Genomic DNA, 19,455 nt, shown 5'->3' with positions numbered 1-19,455 from the left:
TAAGCCTCTAGACTGGCTCTAGACTCATGGGGAAAAGAGAGGATGGGGGACAGGTTAAATCATGTAGGGACACAACAGGCATGATCCAGGCTGTGGGAAACTTCCTAGGATAGACAAAGAACTATGTTTCTCCACCAATTTCAGAGGGAGGAGAGAGGTGGTGGAGGGAGAGAGGGGAATGGGGAACTTATGGATTAAAACACTTAACTATGTGAATCAGTTATGTACAATAAAAACTGTTTAAAAACCCCCTTCCAACCAATCATGCTGTGACCTTAAGTGGCTCCATAAAAATTCAAATACCATTCTGTACAGTGTGCTATGGTCACCTCTGCAGGTGGCTCCTCTTCCTGTCCTTCCTGACCTCTGGGCTTTCTTGTCTTGTCCACCAACCCCCTGGCTTTGAGGCCATCTCCAAGCAGCCACGGGCGGTTCCTAAACCAGCTCCCGCCGCCCTGCAGCGTGCACAGGGAGGATGGGTGTCTCCTGGCAATGCCGCTCCTGCTCAGCTCCCAGCCTCCAGGGAAACCTCCGCCATCCTCGGCTTGGCGCCAAACGCTGCTTCTCCCAGGACCTGGGCACCGGTGCAGGGCAGGGTCCCCGGCTGGGTGCCGGTGGATTCACGTCCCGGGTCCTCTGTCCTTTCCAAGCTGTAGCACTCAATTTACTTTCTTCTGCAACGGGCACGTCCACTATGTGACATGCAAGTGCCTGCCACCTCTGGCTTCCCGGTTGCCGGGATCCTGTGACGCCGCGCAGGCTCCGGGAGCTTCGCTGTGACTTGCCCAGGGAGGAGCCGGGCTGGGAGGCCGGGTGTACAGCGGGACAGATCCCAGGGCAGGGAGAGCGCGGGCTGCGAGGAAGACGCTGGGCAGCAAGGGGCTCCCGCGAGTCTGCCGTGGCTCCTGCGCTGGCCCCTATTTCCAGCAAACAGGCGCGTTTTTTAGGCTCCTGAAGCCGGTGCACTGATTGGAGTACTACACCGAGGCCGGCCAGAAGGGGGCGCCACAAGGCCTGGCTGTGTTCAACTTCATACATCTGTGGCTGGTACTGGACCCTAAGGCGTGGAGGGACCGCTGCCCGGGTCCCCTCCATTTCCCAGCATGAGCCCAGACAGAGTCTGGCACAATAGGAGCTCAGCTAAAATTCATTGAGTGGATTGAATAAGACTCACCTGGGCCCCACATGGGGGAAGCCATGCAAGGGCAGGCAGACCCCGGGACCACAGCCAGGCACAGGCACGCAGGGAGGCAGCAGGAATTGCTGAGGCTAGTCTTTCTGGATCCTGGTTTCCACTCTTCCCCTTGTGCATAGAGCATGCAGCCCTGGGGTCTGGTCCTGCTCTCCAAGGTCACTCTGCACCATCACCAAGGACCCCAACTGCTCATGGCTGTAACCTAAGTCAGGCTGTTACACAGGATTTTCATGTCCTGCCTTCCCCTTGGAGGCCAGGCTCCCTGCCTCCTGTTTGCCACACCTGTGTCCTCACAAGTTTCAAGGAAGAGCAAGAGGGGGCATCTTTGTCCATGTGCCTCCAGTCATTTCCCCAGATGGAGCATTTATTGAGTGCTTGCTGTAAGCCAGCTCTGGGCACAGGTTTCCCATGCTCCAGGAGGGATCTATGCAGCAGACAAAGCCAACAATGCCCTAGAACATGTAAGCCACGCTACAGGGCAGCCAGAGTGGCTGTCACAGTGAGGCACCCTCAGCTGGGGCAGCCCTCAGGGCAGCCTGGTCTTCGCACCCAGAGCCCAGGGTTTCCTGAAAAGCTGGACCCGAGAGTGTCCATGGGCCTCCGTCCTCCCTGGCACAAGTGCAGCCTGTATGTCTCAGTGGAAAGGCATCCTAAGTCCGAGGTGATGCAGTAGCCAGGGACTTCCAAGCTATGGCCCCAGCATGCTGTGGGGCTGGTTGTCCATATCTGCTTTTATTTGCAACAGGTGACCCAGAGCCTATGGAAAGTTACAGAAATGAGGCTGGCACACGTGTGGGGTCAGCTCAGCAGAGAAGAGGACCGTGCCCATTCATCCATCTTTCCGTTCTGCCTACAAATATTTACCAATGCCAGCCATGTCCCCGCCTGTTTCAGGCACAGGGCTATAGCAAGAGAACCAAGCAGGGAGAAGTCCCTGCTTGCAAGAGCTGACATTCTGGAAGGGAGGCAGACAGTAAATAACAAATCAATATGTGTTGGGTCACCCTGAGCCTGTGGTGGACGATGACCAGGGTGGGAGGTCAGGCCTCTCGGGGGGCTGACATTTGAACTGAGAAATGAGTTAGGGGAGTTTTGAGCTTTGTGAGAATTTGGGGGAAGAACAAAAGCTGTTAGGTTGGGATTTTTCTTTTTTTTTTTTTAAGTTTGAAACCATTTTATATATATCGTAGGTTAAAGGACATAAATATGTAAGAGAAAAGAGATATAAATATAAAAGAAAAAGTTAAAAAAAGGTTCTGGGATTTTGAATTTGAGCAAGAGATGTCAATATGAACTCATGACTTTTAATATGCTTCCTGTCTTCAGCGCATTGCCAGAACTCTGTATTAGTTTGTCGGGGCTGCAACAGAGTTCCCCCAGCCGGTGGCTGACACACAGAAATGGCTGCCTGGCAGCTTGGGAGGCTGGAAGTCCAAGGTCTGGGGGTCAGCAGGGCCTGTGCCTCTGCAGGTGCTGGGGAAGGGCCCGTCCTGCCCACTGAGCTGGTGGCCTCACTCCTTGGCTGGAGGGGTGTCATTGCCACCCCCATTGTCACACCCTCTGCACATGCCTGTCCTTGTTCTTGTTCCCCCTTTTATAAGGACTCACTAATGACCTCCTCTTAACTTGATTTTCTCTGTCAAGACCAAATAAGGTCACATTCTGAGGCCCCAGGGGTTAGGACTCCAACTTATCTTTTTGGGGGGACGTGGTTTGATCCAACAGTCTGTAAGCAAAGACAACCGGTAGCAGTGAGAACACGGGGCTCTCAGACCCGGGGCTGCTGCCCGGGTTTTCCTCAGGGCAAGAGATCAACTGCCACACCCACCCTCAACTCGGGCCCAGGCCAATGTGGGTGCTGGGTCTTAGCTTAGAGGCCCGCATTTGCATCCCCCACCCGTCTGGGTCAGCTGGCCCCCTTCTTGGCCTACTGCAGGAAGCACGGAGTCCAGCCCTCTCTGTGCTCCTCTGCCTACCCCGGGCACCGTATCCCTGAACTGTCGGGCCTTTGCTGGCTCCCAGATCTACTAACGCAGACAAAGCCTCCCTCCACCCCAAATCTAGTCGCACAACCTTCCTGCTGGCTCTTCCCGCCCCTTTCCAATGAACCTATGAAGGCTTTGTGGTCCCATTTACAGAAGAGCACTCTGGAATTCACGGAGGTTGTGCCTTGTCCGGGCTGGAGGAGGTCGGACTCGGGGCTGCACTTGTCTCATGGACACCCAAACCAGGCTGCCATGTCCTCTGAGTTTCCAAAAGGAGAGGAGTGAGCCTCCCTTCTTCTTGTCCACTTCTGACCTACCCTGCTGGTGCATACATAGCAGAGGCCATGAGTTTAAGTTGATCATGGAGGAGATGGTGGGAAGCCCCATACCACCTGGTAGGGAGCCCCTGCAATAACCATCTCTCCCACTAGAGGGAGCAGCGGGACAGAAACCGAGTCTGGGTGGACCAAGAGGAAGGTCTGCCAGGATCCCAGATGGTGATGACAGGGGGTGGCCGGCTCATCCCCTAGGCTTGCCCTTTGTGACAACTACCTCACTTGGCCCTCACAGCAAAACCAGGAACCAGATACTCCAGTCGGGCCCCACTTTACAGGCTAAGCAACCAAGGCTCAGTGTTATTAGGTGATTGGTCGTGGGTCACCCACAGTAGGAACAAGAGCTGCAGATTGAGCCCAACCTCAGAGCCCAGATGTGCGCCCCTGGCTCCCCTCCCCAACCCGTGCTCAGCCCAGTCTTCTCTTGGGTTCCTTCCAAGTGGTTCCCTTGGGCTCAGTGAGCTGTGTTCAGGCCTGCTCAGAGGTGGGGAGGGGTCTTCCTCGCATGAATTGCTTCTGAGAGAAGTTGTAGAGTGGCCAGTGGGGGGCTGGGCCAGGAGCCAGAGGCTGCAGACGTGGAGAGGGAGATCCCAGACCTAGGGCTGGGAATCCTGTTGGCCCCTGGCGGAGGAGCTGACCCCTGGGAGGTGGCCAGGCTTATTAATATCCTGCTGAGCCAGGGGGCTCTTGAGTTTCAGCATCACAAGACCCAGGGGCCAAGCCAGGTGGGGATACTCTTGATTCCCAGTGCCTTCTCCCTCCTGCCCACACTGCCCACCCCTGGCTGGGGCCCTCAGATCTGGTCACCATGTGGTCTTGGAAAAGTCCCTCCAGTGGGTGCAGGTGGAGGCAAGCACTCTTCCTGAATTGGCTTTGTCGAGGGCCTCCTCTGTGTCCAGCCCTGTCCTGGAAGCCTGGGCTCCTGCAGAGGGAGGCAGCACTGTCCACTCTCACAGAGCTCACTGCCTGCCTTCTCGGGGCTCCAGAGTTTGACTTCTCCCAGACAACTGGAATTAGGGTGGACACTGATGGGAAGAGTGCCTGGACTCGGGTGGAGGGGTTCACCCGGTGGCCACCACAGCAGAAGGGGCCAGTCAGAGAATCAAGTGGATAAACCAGAAGACAGGAGCCCGGGAGCGGGTCCTGGTGCCTGGCTCTTCAGCCTTGTGCACCTTCCACCCCAGGCTCCAGAGCCTGCCCTGTGTCCCCCACCCAACCCCCTCCTGGCTGCTGGCCTGGCCTCTGGACTCATCCTTCATCCAGCACCTGCCGGGTGGAGGAAGGCATTTCACACCTGCACATTCCTCTCCTCACTGCTCCCTGACCCTGGGCGCCCCTGGGGACCTCCTGGGTCTCCCTCCATCCCCTTCCCTGTGCACACACTAGGGCCCCTCCCCAGATCCTGCCCACAGCGTGTAAAACTCTTATCAGTCAGTCACACACATCTCTGCCCAGCCCAGCCCCCCCCCCCCCCTCTCAAGCCCCCTTATCAGGGGCACATTCCAAACTGGTGTCTCCTGGAAGGAAAGAAAGGGCCTGCCCCTTTCTGGCCAAGTGCAGAGGAGCTGCCCTGGGAAGGAAGGGGTTATTCCAGCAGGAAGACCCAGGGCTCCGCTTGTTTCTTCAGCCAGCTTGAGAAAACAGGACTGGGCTGGCTTGGCAGGACCAGGAGGTGACCCCTGCTGGGGTGGGAGGCTGGAGGGGGGACAGCCAGGAGGCCAGGATGTGGCTAGTGAGGAGGGGGCCTGGGCTTTGGCAGAGGCTGGGGTTCCTCTGGGCAAGGCCTCAGAGCACCTTTCTTGGTGGCCTGGCTTTGCCTTCAGCACCTGGCTGTCCACCACTGTCCTAGGGCCAGCAGCACCTGCCCGTGGGAGGGCTCACAGGAAGGCTGGAGAAGCAACCCACACCAGAATGGCGTGGCCACAGCACCAGGTGAGGCCTGAGTGCCGGGGCTTTCTGATTCAATACAGTCATTCCAAGCATGAGTCAGGCCCGGGAGTAGGTGGTTGAGGGTTTGGCGACATGAATCAGGTGACCAGGTTGGGACCACAGAAAAGTCGGGAAGCTTTTGTTAATCCTCAATTTTCTCAGATAATGAAAGTTCTTATCTTCTATGGCAATGTGTGCATAGGGCTTGGCAAAAAAGTCTGGCCTAAGAGGCACTGCTGAAAAACTCGGTGTGGGACAGACAGACGTGTACACACACATACACACACACACACACACACACACACACACACCCTGAGCACTTATTAGGTGGCGGGCACATGCCAATCTCTTTATATGGATAAGCACACTCAAACCTTGTTAGCACTTGATCCTGGGAGCAAGATGCACCTGTAGTGTGGACGAGCAGACGGAGGCTTATGTGAGGAGAGCACTTGTCCAGGTCACGAGTCTCCAGTAGAAGCGGGGTTGGATCCAGTGTTGGCCTTTGGCATGTGAGCCCCTGTTCACCACATTTCCAGGCCTTCAAATGAACCTACATGTCATCTTGCCACGTGGCAGATATTTGATCTCTCTAGGGGTCTCCCTGCACCAGTCATGACCTAGGAAATATGCGAGAAGGAGGCCTGAGCAAGCAAAGCCGGGCAGAAGGTCTGTGCTCTCCCGGGCTCGCTTGAGCACCAGGGAGCCTGCCAGGCCCTGGCCAGACCCCACCTGCCTGGAGCCCAGGCCCAGTCTCGCAGCCCTCTGCAGCCCAGAAGCAGCAGACCTTCAGGCGGGGCAAGCCCAGCCAGCCAGGGAGGAGAACCCCCAGTTCCAAGGGCCCCCTTGGGGTCTGGCAGTGAGGCCGGTGCAGGAAAGCGTTGAAGGGTTCAGGAGAACCCTGGAAGCGAAGCCAGCTACACCATTCGGTGTGAGGACGAGTAGCTTGTGATGTGTCCCCAGCCCTGTGGGCCTCGCAGCAGTCACCCAGCAGTGAGAAGGCAGGGCACAGCAGGGGTCACAGGCTTCCTTGCACACGAGTGGGTTCAAATCTCAGCACTCAAGGGGCCTCTACTTCTGCATCACGACCAGGGGCATGCTAAGGGACAGGTGTCCCCAACAACCACAGCCCTGGGTGCAGCATATCATTTGCAGCATCTCCGGTCTCCTACGAGGAAGGAGACGATTCCGCGGAACTCCCTACACAAACAAGCAGAGCACCAGCAAATAAATGAGCCTGAGCCTGAGCCTGTCCAGAGTGGCTGGAGGGGCAAGAGTGAGGGCCTGGTGCTGGGGCACCGAGGTGGGGCAGGGCCAGGGCTGGGGCAACCCAAGGTCCAGGGAGCAGGGAACTGGCCGGCCTGCTGCCCAGCAGCATCCAGGTGGGCAGGGAGAGGGAGGCCAGGTTCCCATGGCAACGCTGCTGCGGTGGGGGAGGTACCTAAGCTGCAAACAAATTCAAGGACGTGGGTGGCTCTGGACTAGCTTGGACATCCTGGCAACCGGCGGAAGAAAAGCAAATCTCTGGAGGAAAACTGCCAAACTAGGCTCCAGGTCCGGGACCCAGCTGTGACCTTGAGGACACACGAAGTCCACAGGTCCGACGGGTCCACAGGTCCGACAGCCAAGGACTGTAGTGACCCGAGCGCTAGATCCAGAGGTGGGACAGCTCCCGCACCGCGCGCGCAGGGGGAGCAAGGGATGCCGCCTAAGGAGGTAGACAGAGGAAGGCGGCGGACAGACAGACACGTTCCTAAAACCAACCAACGCACGCGGAGCTTCGAGCAGCAAGGACCAGGCCTGGAACAAAACCGAGGGTGGGACCCGCGGGGCGGGGCGCGGCGGGGCTGGTGCAAGGCCCTGGGTTCCAGCCTCGGCACCACATAAAGTAAATAAATAAAACCACGGTATTGTGTCCCACTACAACTAAAAATATTTTTTAAAAAAATCAGGCCCGACAGTAAGGAAAACAGGAGAAGAGAAGATACATGTGAGGTTTCCCCAGAATTCAACAAAAATAGAGGCGGAGGGGAAATGCGGAAGGGGAACAGAGACGTGAGGCTGGATGGAGTTAAAGACATTGGCGTTTAGGGTGACCATGTGGTGGGGGCCTTGCCACCTGCCCCGGAGCAAGGTTCAGAGGAGACGCTCGCTGGGGAAGAGGAGGGTGGTCCCAGGGCGGCTGAGACCGAGGAGGAGGGGTCGGTAAAGCGCTCCTGAAGTCCCAGGTCTGGGAATCAAAGCACACGTGGCAGGAAACAGCCAGCCTCCCGTGGGAAGTCACAGGGACACACCTGGGTCATTTGACGGTTTGTGCAAGTCAGGTGGGGCACCTAGGAGCCAAAGGCCTGGCACCATTTGGGAAGAACTGTGTGTGTATCGTGTCATTTCGGCTTTGTGACGTGGATATCCACGCTGATACTTGACATGGTAATGGAAGGAATAGGAATCCCAGGAAGAGCCTGGCACAGTGGCACACACCGGAAATCCCAGCAACCTGGGAGGCTGAGGCAGGAGGATCACGAGTTCAAAGCCAGCCTCAGCCACTTAGTGAGGCCCTAAGAGGCTCATCAAGACCCTGTCTCTAAATAAAAATAAGAAGGGCTGGGGATGTGGCTCAGTGGCTAAGCGCCCCGGGGCCTGGTGCAATCCCTATATCAAGAAAGAGAAAGGAATCATAGGTTTTCCAAATCAACTGGGAGAGAGGAGGAGAAAGGAAAGGAAGCAGAAGGTAGGGCAGGTGGAAAAGGAAACAGAAGATGGCAGGAGCCCGTTAGATAGGTCCACAGGAGTAGCAGAGGAGTCGAGAAGCTCATTGTCAAGAGTCTCAGGCTGGATTGGAAAAGCAACACCCAGGTCAGCGATGTTTGGAAAAGATCCACATCAAACCTGAAAGTCCAGAAAGGTAGAAAATAAAAGGAAGGACGACACCAACAAAAAAACCTGTGTGATGTTATGCAAATTTATCTGGTTCTTTACAAGTGCCATCGAGAACGGAAAGGATGAGCCAGGTGTGGTGGCGCACGCCTGTGATCCCATTGACTTGGGAGGCTGAGGCAGGAGGATCGCAAGTTCAAAGCCAGCCTCAGCAACTTAGCAAGGCCCTAAGCAACTCAGCGAGACCTGTCTCAAAATGAAAAGGGCTGGGGATGTGGCTCAGTGCCTCCCCTGGGTTCAATAACAGGTACCAAAAAAAAAAAAAAATAGGTGACGACCTGGTGAAAATTTTCAAATTATCCAAAAGTTGTAATAAATCTAAGTGTGTGTGTGTGTGTGTGTGTGTGTGTGTGTGTGTGTAAAATAAATTGGGCTGAGGGGCTCAGTGGTAAAGTGCTCACCTAGCATGTGTGAGGCACTGGGTTTGATCTCAGCACCACATAAAAGTAAAATAAAGATGTTGTGTCCACCTAAAAAAAATAAAAGGCTGAAAATACCGAAGGCAAACCCAGCAGAATGTGGGGAGAAATGGACAGATGTGTCATCACAGAGAGAGTTCAACACACCTGCAACTAGAGATAGGACAGGCAGACCCCATGAATAAGGAAATACATGGGCTGGGAGTGGCTTCGTGGGACAGCACCTGCCTGCCATGCCCAGGCCCCAGGATCATTCACAGCAACACACACACACACACACACACACCACACACACACACAATGCATGCATAACATTTAAAAAATCAGTGAACACGTAGAGATTGATTCCCTCAAATAACAAGGTTGATCTAGTGGACATGCATAGAATTCTGTGTCTAATTCCTAGAGAAATTAGATTCCTTTAGATGTAGAACATGGATCAAAATCAATCGCAAATTAGGCCAAAAACATTTCAAATTCTTAAAAAAAATAATATTAAAAAAAAACAAAACACCTCTCGGGCTGGCATTGTAGCTCAGCGGTAGAGTGCCTGCCTCATAGGGGAGAGGCCCTGGGTTCCCATCCCAGCACCACATATAAATAAATAAGAAAATAAAGGTACATCAACAACTGAAAAAAAAATCTCTCACCACAACACAATTCAAATAGGTTCCCTAAAATCTGCTTCTATTTGGAAACTGAACAGAACACTTCTGTGTAAGTCATGGATAAAAGAGGGCGTCATAATGAACGCTTGACACTGCAGAACCCAGGACACGGGCAGTGTGGCCGGGGAGATGTGTGGCAGGGACAAAGTGAGCCTCAAGGACACATCGAGGTCCAGGGGCTTGTGTTACAAAAGAAGAGTGAAAAGTGATACAGGGCCAGCTGCCCGGAGAGCCCGCTCGGCCCGACACAGGTGGCAGGAAGGTGCCAAGGACAGAGTGGGAAGGCAAACCAGGTGCTCCAGAGAGGAGCGCAGGCGTGGCCCCGGAGGACGAGAGCCGAGGGCAGAACTGTAAAGGAAAGGTAGTCACAAAAGACAGAGAATAAAAAGGTGGTCAGAGGCCGGGGGTGCAGCTCAGTAGCAGAGTGATCACCAAGCATGCGTGAGCCCTGGGTTCTGTCCCCAGCTTGCAAATGGAGGAGGGGAGGAACGAAAAATGACAATATGCAACATGGAATGAGGACTGTCTCAAGGTTGCAAGGGATGGTCTCACATTAGAGAAGCATATCAGAAGCCCAGTGTGGGGCATGCACCTCTAATCCCAGCAGCTTGGGAGGCTGAGGCAGGAGGATTGCAAGTTCAAAGCCAGCCTCAGCAACTTAGCAGGGCCCTGTTTCTAAATAAAATATAAAAAGGGCAGGAGATGTGGCTCACTGGTTAAATGCCCCCCCCCCAGGGTTGATCCCTAGTATCAAGTAAAAAATAAAGAAAAAAAATATATATATCCACGTCATTTACCTCATTAACTGATGAAAGAAGGGAAACTATAGTGTCGTTTGAACGGACGGGAGGTTGCAACTTTTGGAAATCTGACATAAATTCATGCTAACACCTCTGCAGGCCACGGCACAGGACGAGCGTCAGCAGCCCCCCGAGACCAGAAACAAGGAGAGTGATGTCTACTGTGGTCACTGCTGCCCAGCAGTGAGGGCCGGAGAGCCCACCCCAGCAGGAGACGAGGAGATCAGTTGAACTGATCTTCAGATACGATCAAATATGTAGACGTCAGAGAGAGAGTTTAGCAGGAGGCTAAAGGATGACTGCGAAGTCCACTGCTTGGCACACGCGGAGCACACCATTGGAAAGGCACGTTAGCGTCACTGTTCTCAGGAGCACAAAAATTGAAAGAAGGTAAGAACGATTTTCATGAAAGAAAGTAAGAATGAGGCAAAATATCATACCATTAAAGAAAGAAGAAGTTAAAGAGGACCTAAATAAAAGGAGCGAGGACCCGCTTCAGGGTAGGAAGGCCTGATGCAGAGACACTAAGGCCTCCCAACCTGATCTGTGACTCCAGTCGGGCCCCCGGGTGGGGGGTTGAGGGATCTAACCATATCAAATCATACGGGAGCACAGCGGACAGCGGACCAAGAGGTTCCGGGGGAAGATTAAAGAAGGGGATTTGCCCTGTCTGATGCTGGGACTTAGGAGCTGTGGAATTAAAGCAGATGGCGCTCGGGCAGCAGGAAGTAGGTTAACAACGGAGCTGGGGGCTCAGCGCCTGACCCGCTGGTCCAGGGAACGGACACAGCAGAGGGGTGTGGCAGGTGACTATGGAGAGGGCCTCGAAAGGGGTCAGCCACATTCCCACGTGGAATTTTTCCATTTCTGAAAGGAAGCTGGATTCATATTGCACAAAATACACAAAAGCCAACTCCAGGTGGATTAGGGACTTAAATGTCAAAGTAAAACTTGTTACAAATTAAAAAAAAACATGCATCTTTCTTTTGGACCTTATGATAAGAAAGGATTTGTAAAACAAGATACCCATTCACCCCAAAAAACACTAGTGAAATAAAAGAATCATACAACTTTATCATATTAACATTAAGACTTTCAATAAAAAAACAAAATTAAGAAGATGAAATGACAAGCTATTGATCTGGAGATTTTTAAATATATACAATTGACAGCATATGTATCATATATAAATAACACCTTGAAACCAATAAGAAAAGACAAAGATATTTTAAATAGACATAATGGACTATGAATATATACTATATAAAGAACGTGTTGAGGGTCTGGGCTGTGGCTCAGTGGTAGAGTGCTTGCCTAGCATGCGTGAGGCACTGGGTTCGATCCTCAGCATCACATAAAAATAAACAAATAAAATAAAGGCATTCTGTATATCTACAACTACAAAAAAATAATTTGTTTAAATGAATGTGTTGAGCCAGGTTACACATGCCTGTAATCCCAGTGGCTCATGAGGTGGAGGCAGGAGGATCAAGAGTTCAAAGTCCGCCTCAGAAAATTAGCGAGATCCTAAGCTACTCAGTGAGACCCTGTCTCTAAATAAAATACCAAAAATGGCTGGGAATGTGGCTCAATGGTTAAGTGTCCCTGAGTTCAGTCCCTGATACCAAAAAAAAAGAATGAGTTGAAGTCAATAAGACAAAAAATTTAAAACTGGGCAAGAGGCATGAACAGGCACCTCACAGAAGAGGAAATACAGTCAGAGAACATGAAGAGATGCTCAGCCTCGCTGAGGACCAGAAGAATGAACGCCAAGACCCATCTGATTGGAAAAACAGCAAGTCTGTCAACACCAAGTGTCGGCAAGAACCCAGACCATCCTGGTCTCTCCGACACTCCCGAGTGTCGTCTGGTACCATCTTGTAATGTTGATCCCTCTGGCCTTCTTCACTTCCAGGCGCTTGAACTCTTGGGTTGCCTGTTTGCCGAACACTGATCATGACAGCCGGTGCCCATGGGAAAGAGAGGAAATCGCTTTTGGATTGTCGCACAACGGAGTGGCATCTGCAGCGTGGCAAACAGAACGGACTCCAGGTACCTGCTGTGGGCGACTCCCGTGATCATGTCTGTAAACCTCAGAAGCCACCTCATCTAGAAATACTTTGTTTAGACATCTTTACAAGCGATAACTTCTTTTAAAGCAAAATCCAGGATTTGGGGAGAAGGGCATAAAAATGGATGTAGCCCATCGTTGATCTACTTGCTGGGTTTACAGGTGGTTTCGTGGGTGCTCATTATTTTAAAAATAAATATGTCTTAAATAAATGCAGACGCAGAAGGCAGAATTACGAGACCATGATAGCCAGAGTGTGACTAATCCAGTTCTGGGCCTCTGGGGTCCCTCGGCAGGAACTGCAGCTCAGCCACCCCCGACTGCGCCCAGCAGGGAGGGGGGCCAAGGGCCAGCTTCCAAGGTTTGGTGAGTGACCAGCATATTTGGTGGGCTCTTATCAAGGGACGCTGTGACAAGCATGCTTGCCCACAGGAACCCCAGGCTGGGACACAGGGCTTCCCCCTTTCCTGAGATTGGTGGGGAGCTCACTGCGGCCCTGGAGCCCCCTCAGCCTCACTCCAGTTGAAGCTCACATGCTTCATTTCCAAGCTGATTTGACAAGAGCATCCTGCCTGTGTCCCGCTCAGCTGGTGGCAAAGGACAGAAACCTAGCTCCAAGCCGCTGCAGCCAAAAATGGGCTCCCCGACTTGGGACATCCAAAGGCTTGAGTCCAAGGGTTGAGTCCCTGGCACTGAGGGTTGATTCCTCCTATTTCACAGATACTGATATGGAGGCTCAGAGAGGACAAGAGACTTGCCCAAGTCTCAGATCCCAAAGGAGCTGGGCCTTTGGCCCAAGGCTGCTGACCCAGTCTGTGCTTTGGTCCATCTGTGGGAGGGAGCACAGCTGTGGGTTTGTGGGCGAGAGGTCTTGTGAAAACAGCTTCCAGAGTGGGACGGTACGGTCAGGCCTCTGAACCCAGAGCACAGTCCCAGTGCCAGGCTCCCCACCAAAGGGAATCCCAGCAGGGCCTCGTGCCCTGGAGTGGAGCACAACGTCCCCACCACCTGGGCCTGCAGCCAGCCGTGGGGAGAAGGAGCAAGAAGGTGGAGGGTCTCCCAGGCACCTGGGTGGGTGGGGCTCCTCCTTTCCCCTTCAGAGGTCAACGCACAGCCTAGGTGACCTTTGAGAGCAGCCTCCTTCAAGAGCAGGCGCTGCTGGCCTGTCTAGGGAGAGGCCTGGCAAAGGTGGCCCAGTAAAGCGGCTGGTCCCAAGCAAAGCCGAGGCCCAGCGCCAAGTCCCCACCTGTCCCCTCCTACAAGCCCAGGTACCAATCACCAGACTCCTGCTAAGGACTCACAGGGCGGGCCTGGAGGCCAGGGTCGGACTTAACATTGGCTGCACTGGAAACACTGGGGGGGGGCATGAAAAGACCCCTCCCCAGAGCAGTTACATCAGAACCTCGGCAGATGGAGCTGGACTTCCCATCAGCACCGCTGGGTCCCAGAACGAGGAAGGGCAGGTGCGCGACCTGCCACCCCAATAACACATAGGAACGGCATCAGGCGTGTGAGAACACGGCCACTCGCTGCCACCACGAGACACCTCGCTGTGGGGCTCACAGTTCTGGAGGCTGGAAGGCCAAGGTCAGGGTGTCGGCAGGGCCAGTTCCTCCAGAGGCCTCTCTGGTTGGCCGCAGACGGCCACCTCTCCCTGCACCCTCTTGTGGTCGTTCCTCCGTGTGTGTCCCCGGTGTCTCGCGTCTCTGCGTGGACCTTCTTATCAGGATGCCGATCAGACCATCAGGCTCATCCTAACAGCACCATCCTGTTTTTGGTGGGGGGTGCTGGGGATTGAGCCCAGAGGTGCGTTACCACCCAGCTGCACCCCAGCCCTTTCTATTTTTTATTTTGACGTAGGGTCTCACTAAATGGCTCGGCTGGCCTTGCGCCTGGGATCCTCTGGAGTAGCTGGGGTCATAGGGTTGGTACCTTCCTAGCCAAGGGTTGTTAAAATTGTTACTTGTATCTTGTCTGGATTTCACTTCAATTTAAACAAAATGGAATAAGGTAGACAGAAGGAAGACAGCCCTCCCATACGGGGCCACTGGTCAAGGCACCGGGTTGAGAGGCTGGTTCAGAAGCATGTTCAGAGGAGAGGAAAAAGTAGGTCACAAAAACAGAGTGTCATTGCTTTTTTGTTCAAAATATCTACATTTTTACAAATGCAGAGAGAAACGTGTCTGAAGGAAAAACCAAAATGTTTTTGTTTTTGTTTTCCTGTAAGCTCTATTTTTTTAAATAACAAAAACATAGTCTTGTGTAACCAGAAAGCACCGTGATCAGGGAAATAGTTCATTTCTTAAAGAAGTTCACCCGGTTCCTCCCGAGGCTCTCCAGAGACTCGCTGCACAGCTGCTGGCCCAGGGCTGGGGGTTAGAATCCCTCTCTTGTGCTCGAGGGGGAGGAGGCAGCCCAGGTCAGGCTGGGTGGGGATGGGCCCTTGTCCTCCCACCTGTGACCCCCTCTCCCCAAGCTAAGGGTCCCCAGGACCTTGCTCACTCTGTGCCTCTGCAAACCCTCTGGCTGAAAGGTCTGAGCGGAGGAACCAGGATTTCCAGGCAGCCTCGTCCCTGCTTGCAGAAGCAGCTCTGGATGGAGCCCAGGCCAAGCCGGCCTCTGGGGGCTCAGAGGCATCTCCCACCCCAGCTGGACAACCCCCTCTAGGCCCAACCCCAGGCTTTGGCTCATGGGCGGGGTTCCCAGGGCTTGAGCTGCTGCCAGATTTCACAGCTGGGCTGCTGGTGAGAGGAGATTTCTCAGGGCCCCAGCAACCCTGTGGCTCTGCTGCTGGGACCCGTCCCTTTCCCATCAGCAAGCTTGTCCCGGGCCATGTTACTAACCGCAGTAACTGGGGCCCAGGCTGCACCACGGTCCAGGGAGCAGCTGTGGTTCTAATTACAGATGAAGAGAAGGGCTCAGAAATTCTCCTGATAAAATGTCTGCACCCAGGGACCCTGACAGCTGCACGAGTTTTGGGTGTGTTCATATATTCACGTCAGGGGTGTCAGATAAGATGCAGGATGCTCGCCTGAATGGAACTTCAGATAGATGAATGTTTTTGTGTGTGTCCCAACATGGCATCCTGTATATTTATTTGCTAAATCTGACACAGATATCGTGATATACATAAATGTATGCCTGAAAGAAAATGTGCAAATGTGAGTGTGCACACTAGTGTGGGAGCACACACATGTGGGTACACATGCAGCAGGACAACAGGTTTCCTGTGTGTGAGCAAGTGCGTGTGTACAGGATCTGGTACACACAGGAGACGCATGTGTGTTCGTGTCTGCACCTACATGCATGTGTGCCAAAGCACGAGAGTTCCACGTGGGAATATCTGTGTGTGTGTATGTCACAGAGTATCAGAGCTGGCGGGAAGCTGAGAGGCTCCTGCATGTAAGTTGACATGTGAGAAACCCAAGGCCCGCCAGCTGGCTGAGCTGTGTGCATGTGTGTGTATGAGTGAGTGTGTGTGTGAGTGTGTGCATGTGTATAAGTGTGTGTATGAGTGTATGCATGTGTGTGAGTGTGTGCATGTGTGAGTATGAGTGTGTGCACGTGTGTGAGTGTGTATGAGTGTGAATTTGGTGTAGGGGGGCAAACATTCAGACCACAGCCCCCACCCCCAGCACAGCAGCACCCCCATGTTTCCTGGGACAGAAACAGCCCTGGGGCCAGCCAGCTCTGAATCCAGGGCAAAGGCCCAGCAAGGTGCTGTGCCTAAGGGGTTGGGGAGGGCGGGAAGGCTGGGGACAGGGTGGGCGCTTAGCCCTGGCCCCACCCACAGCTGCAGCCCTGACTCGCCTCCCCTGCCCTGAAACTCCATACCAGAGCCACAGGGAGAAGAGCGGTCACTGCAGCCTGCCTGTCCCCTACTGCACCCTCACGCCGGCCTCTGACTTGGGGGTGGTTCCAGGAGCCCGTGTCCCTTTTCTGGAGTGAGAGAGGGACAAACCCCAGGGTCTGCCTCTGGTGGGAATTGAACCACAGTGACCAGGAGCAGGATCCTGAAGCCCTGCGGTTGCCGTGGAGATGGGAGCAGGTTTCTCAGAGGAGCCACAATCGGGTGGGATTCTCTCTGGAAGTGGGAGGCAGCTCCGCACCCCCAGCAGACATCTGCTCGTGACCTTGGACCCCCTTCCCAGAAAAGCCAGCCCTCAGGGAGAGGCACGCAGACTCCTCCTAGCACCCGGCCTCATCCCTGCCCACCCACACACCCAGGGGCCCAGGTGGACCACAGCTGGAGGACAGGCAGCTCTGGGTCCTCCGCCTGTCCAGTGTGCGAGAAGGCTCGCTGTCCTTTCCTAGGGGGGCCCACGCAGCTCATTCTCCAGCCCTCTGTGTGCCAGCTGGACTCCCAAGACTCCCTCTCCCTGAGCCCTGGAGCCGCACAAGGTACATACTGTGCCCATTTCATAGACGGAAGAAGCTAGGCTCAGAAGGGCAGCGATTTGACGGAGATGGATCTGAAGGTTGTCTGCTCAGCTCCCCCGTGGAAGCTCCCTGCTGGAGTCTACCCTGCCCTGCTCGGCCTGTGCCTAGTCCTCCCCTGACCTCCAGTCCACTGACCCTTCCAAAGCACAAAGCTGAGGCTCAGAGAGTCCCACACGGCTGGAAACGCAGGTGGCGAGGCTCTGGGACCACACCTTGGGGGTCCTGCCAGCCACCTCAAGGGGCTCTGTCCTCCGGCCTCTCCATGGCTTTTCCCATACGGCACCAGGAACTGACCCTTCTACTTGGAAAGACATTGCCTTGGTCTGTTGTGCGCTGCTGTAACAGAACGCCTGAGACCCGGTAGTTTATGAGGAAGAGAAGTTTATTTCTCACAGTTCTGGAGGCCGGAGGTCCATGATCAACGTGCTGATATATGGTCTGGCGAGGGCCTTCCTGCTGTCCTCACATGGCAGCTGGCCAAAGGGTGAGAGTGACAAGCCACTCCACACCTGTCTTATGGCACACAGACCCATTCATGAGGATGGAGCCCGCGTGACTGGACATTTCCTGGAGGGTCCCACCTCCAGCATGTCCCTGGGGCCTGCATTCCCGACACGTGGACTTTGGAGGGACACCTTCCAGCCGTAGCGCTGGCCCTCACAGACTTGCCTGCCACTCTGTACCTGGAGCCCACCCCCCACCCCTGGAGTCGGGGACGAGCCACCTGTTTCCCTTTGTGCCAGGCTCCTGAGGTCCTTGTGGCCCCTGCTCAGGGGGTAAAAGGACAAGTTTAACACTGCCTCCTCCCAGGGTCCTGGGGCCTGTGTTTGGGGAAGTGGTCACAGTGGGCCTGACCAGCAGAAATGCTGCAGAGGTGCGGTGGGTGGTGGGACAGGAGAGGACGGGGACATGGCAAGGCAGCCGACCGACCTGGGTGAGGGACCACAGCCTGCAGGGTCCACCTGAGGGCGGGAGAGGGAGGGCGGAGGAGCCCCCTGGGTGTGGAGACCCCCGGGGCCGTGTAGAGCCTGAGCAGCCCTCGTTCCCACCACGGCCAACGTCCAGCCCAGGATGGGACCCTTGGGTCCAGTCAGGGGTGGCCTCGGACAACTCAGCAGTCGCCGCACACAGTGGGATTTGGGAGAGTCGCCCCCGGCTCCGCACTGCGACTTCGTAATCCTGGCCTCGTCCTGAGGTTGGTGGGTGCTGTGGTTTGGTGTGGTTCACCCCCCAAGGCTCGTGTGCTACACGGGTGTCCCCAGGATAATAGTGTCCAGAAATGGTAGGACACTTAAAGGACAGGGCACGGAGGCACAGTGAGGAGGCTGAGGCAGGAGGATGGCAAGTTCGAGGACAGCCTCAGCAAGGTCTGTCTCAAAATAAGTAGTAAACAATGCCGAGGGTGTAGCTCAGTGCCTGAGCACCCCTGGGTTTAGTCCCCAGTGCCAAAAAAGAAAGAAAGAAATGAAAAAAGAGACTGGGTCACAGGCGCCACCCTTGCTTGGGAGGGGTGGAAGTGTGCTGAGGAAGAAGCGCAGCTCAGGGGCCTGCAGTGGTCACCGTAAGAATGGGTCGTTATAAAGCAACTTTGGCATTCTTGGTGTACTCTCTGGTCCCCACCCCCCGCCGTGTGATGCTATTTCCCACGAGCCTCTCACCAGAAACCAAAGCTGCACACACCAAGCTCCACGATCTCTGGAACTGTGAGCTAAACAGACTTCTTTGCTTTACAAAGCACTCAGCCTTAGGTATTTTGTTAAAGCAACACAAATCAGACTCAGACAGTGGATGCCCTGAATTTCTCTTTTCAAAAGGGCTTCTCTGTCTGAGGGCTGTCCGGGCCTGGTCTCCAGTCAGGACCAGCACATCCTAGCTGGACAACCTTAGGGAAATGACTTTGGCTCTCTGAGCCTCAGTTTCTTCATCTGTAAGACAGGGATTCATGTTATCATGCTGATGCGAGACGATGATGCCCGTGAAGGACACGGCACACGCCAGGTCCCCGGAAGCCCCCCCGGAAGCCCCCCTCCCCTGATATCCTGGCAGAGCAGTGGATGTCAATTCTGAAGGGGCTAAATTCTGGGAGGCTGGGAATGAGAGGTCTGGGATCTGAGTGGTGAAGAAAGAAGCTATAGCAACTCCACAGGAACTCTGAGAAGCGTGGAGGGGACCGCATCCAGGAGCCGGCCCCTGGTAACGACAGGAGGCCAGCCAGAGAGACCCGCGGGCTCCCTCACGGCCATCCACAAAGCCCATCTGATCCAGCCCAGGCAGGTGTGGGAATGGGCCTGCCCTTCACCGTCACCGTCACCACAGAGCAGTTGCTGCCTTCAGTCACCACAGCACAGGCTGACAGCGCCTGCAGCTGTCACCCTGCCCACCTCCAACGCCCACCTCCCCGCCCAGGCTCTCTCCAGGAACAGAGCTGCTCCTGAAGGTGTCCTGGAGGTGTCAAGGCCTCCTCCTGTCCCCTCCCCTCCCTCCCCTCCCTGCTCTTCTCCCTCCCCCATCCTCTCTCCCCTCTCTCCCCTCCTGTCCCCTCCCCCCTTCCCCCCCCCTCCAGGCTCCCACAGGGCTCCGTCCAGGGTGCCAGGCACCTCCTGCTCCACCCTCCCAGGTCCCGGTGGAGAGGGGCAGCGCAGCTGGTGTTCTGAAGAGAGTCAGGGTCTGGGGCTG

The 19,455-nt window shown here is 54.8% G+C and overlaps 2 long non-coding RNA genes across 2 annotated transcripts; both read left to right on the top strand.

Moving 5' to 3' along the window:
- Nucleotides 1-5,081: 5,081 nt before the first annotated feature.
- Nucleotides 5,082-7,281, top strand: LOC114097011 (uncharacterized). Its single transcript, XR_003583532.2, has 3 exons — nt 5,082-5,187; nt 5,365-5,447; nt 6,962-7,281. It is a non-coding gene; the product is annotated as an uncharacterized lncRNA (long non-coding RNA).
- Nucleotides 7,282-10,500: 3,219 nt separating this feature from the next.
- LOC139701539 (uncharacterized) lies at nt 10,501-12,555 on the top strand. Its single transcript, XR_011704061.1, has 2 exons — nt 10,501-10,658; nt 12,184-12,555. It is a non-coding gene; the product is annotated as an uncharacterized lncRNA (long non-coding RNA).
- The last annotated feature ends 6,900 nt before the right edge of the window (nt 12,556-19,455 follow it).

The sequence above is a fragment of the Marmota flaviventris genome, chromosome 13, assembly GCF_047511675.1.
Source record: "Marmota flaviventris isolate mMarFla1 chromosome 13, mMarFla1.hap1, whole genome shotgun sequence".
Lineage (NCBI taxonomy): Eukaryota > Metazoa > Chordata > Mammalia > Rodentia > Sciuridae > Marmota > Marmota flaviventris.
Note: the sequence above shows the minus strand (reverse complement) of the source record. Positions and strands in the feature narration are given on the sequence as shown.